Source organism: Leishmania braziliensis, chromosome 7 (genome assembly GCF_000002845.2).
Source record: "Leishmania braziliensis MHOM/BR/75/M2904 complete genome, chromosome 7".
In the NCBI taxonomy this organism is placed as follows: domain Eukaryota; phylum Euglenozoa; class Kinetoplastea; order Trypanosomatida; family Trypanosomatidae; genus Leishmania; species Leishmania braziliensis.
This window is the reverse complement of record NC_009299.2, coordinates 422755-424879: the sequence shown is the minus strand read 5'-3', so window position 1 is coordinate 424879 and position 2125 is coordinate 422755.

The following is a 2125-nucleotide window of genomic DNA, read 5'->3' as shown; positions in this document are numbered from 1 at the left end:
AGAGAGAGGCACAGCAAGAAGACAACGAAATTGCAGGGAAGAGACTGGCGCTCGATACAGAGAGCAGACGGAGGAGTCAAAGGAGGGGAGGGGGAGGGGGGAAGAGTGTGTGGGTGTGTGTATACGCATGCGTTCAGGGGGAGAGGGAGAAGTAGAAGAAGAAATGGAAGAGTGAAGAGACGCACACAGACTCACTGGCAGGCAGTCAGGTGGTAGTCACGCCTGGGTCGAACAGCAAGACAGAGCAGCGCGCCAAGACACACACTCACCATGCACAGGAGAACGAGAAACAGAAACGAGAGTCAGACCGCAGAGGCGCTTGTCGTAGACCAGGAGAAATGAAAAATACAACACAGAAGTGAGGAAAGAGTGGAAAAGAGCCCCAAAAGAGAAGCGCCAAGGAAGACCCACTGCGACTTAGAAGGGAGAAAGAGAGGAGGAGGAAGGGAGAGGGGGGCGAGATGCAGACCTACACAACAGCAACGCGCACAATCACTCGAGAACACATCCAACCAGAGAGAGAGAGAGAGACGTAAAACGAAAAAAAAAAGCACGCAAATGGGGGAAAAGGGAGCAGACGCCGGCGCACCACTGAAACGCCAGAGACGCGCCGGTGGAAATACCCCAGAGGCGGATGGACTGAAGAGCGAAAACAGGCAACAAAAAGGGGATGTACTAAAATGAAAGCCGACAAGTAGAGGAGGCAATAATGAGCTCCACTGACGGCTCTGCGCAGTGGAACTCCCTTGGGGGAGGGGGCTCCACTGCGCACAAATGAGCCGCGAAGAAGAGAGGGGAGTAGGTATGATGTGGTCGGAGCACTAAAAGAGGGAAGAGAAGGACAAGAGGAGCAGCGGTGGCGAGGAGTAAAACAGCGCAGACGCAGCAATCACGAGGAACAACGAAGATAAAGGAAAGAGAGGTCGATGGGAAACGAAGGGTGGCGGGTCAGACGAAGAGGGATCGTGGAAGAGGGGGAGGCGAGGGGGGCGAGGGTAGGGAAGGCGCCGCAACGGTAGTCCTGAGAAAAGGAAAGGAAGGCGGAGAAGAAAACAACAATGCTGAGCGGGAAAGGAGGGGGGAGGATCCAACGTACGGGAGAGGCTGAGTTAGCCTTAACAATGCAAAAGCCCTGGTGTTTTTTTTGTTCCGCTTTCTTCCTTTTTGCTGGGCTTTTCCACCTCTCCTTCTCCTTGATTACCCAACCGCACGCGTATGGGTGTGTGTGTGTGTGTGGGTGGGGGGGGGGGGGGGGAATGGGTGTGGGTGTCTGCAAGTGTATCGGCGCAGTTGTACGCGTATGGTGCCTTGTATTCCGTACGCTCTTGGGTGTGTGTGGGTGTGGGTGTGTGTGGGGGGGGGGGGTACGGAGGAAACGAACACAAAAGAGAGGCTACAACGCACACTCACAGGCGCACGTCTATATCGCTCTATAGATGTACAGCTGTACTAACACAGAGACAGAGAGAGCGCGCGCGAAGGGGGGAAAAAAGGTGCTCTTTACAGATTCGAACCAACGCAGCAGAGTCCCGGCGGAGAGCCAAAAAGAGCAACACGAGTGCGGGAAGGGGAGGGGAGGGGGAATCACACGTCTTTCGTTTCTTTGGTTCTTCTTGTGAAGACAAACACCGCCAACAACGACGACCACAACGGCAGGGCGTAAAACGAATAAAAGAAAAAGTGTGCTTACGAGAGGTACGGAGAGGGGGGTAAAGAGGGGGGGGGAGGGGGGGCACTGACACAGACACTGGCAGAGGAGGCGAGAGAGGCAGGGCAAAGTAAAGCGAAAAGAAACGCACGAGAGAACGCGCGAGCAAAGACGACGAGGGCGAAAAGAGCGTTGAGGGCACGACGAGCAAAACGGGGGAGTGGTGGTGTCTAGCGAGATGACTCGGTTCGAAGGCGGGGACGGAGGAGGGGTGGCGGTGGGAACGAGAGCAAACAAAGCGAAAGCGAAAGCGAAAGCGACGACGGCGAGGAAAGGGGGGAGAGGGAGGGAGGGAGAACAACAAAGCTGACGGTGTCGAGTGCGAAGTGTAAAAGAGTAAAACGGGGAAGGAGGAGAGGAGGGCGCGCGGTGAGACTGTGGCGGTGTTGGGGGGAGGGGGGGGGGGGGGGGGGGGGG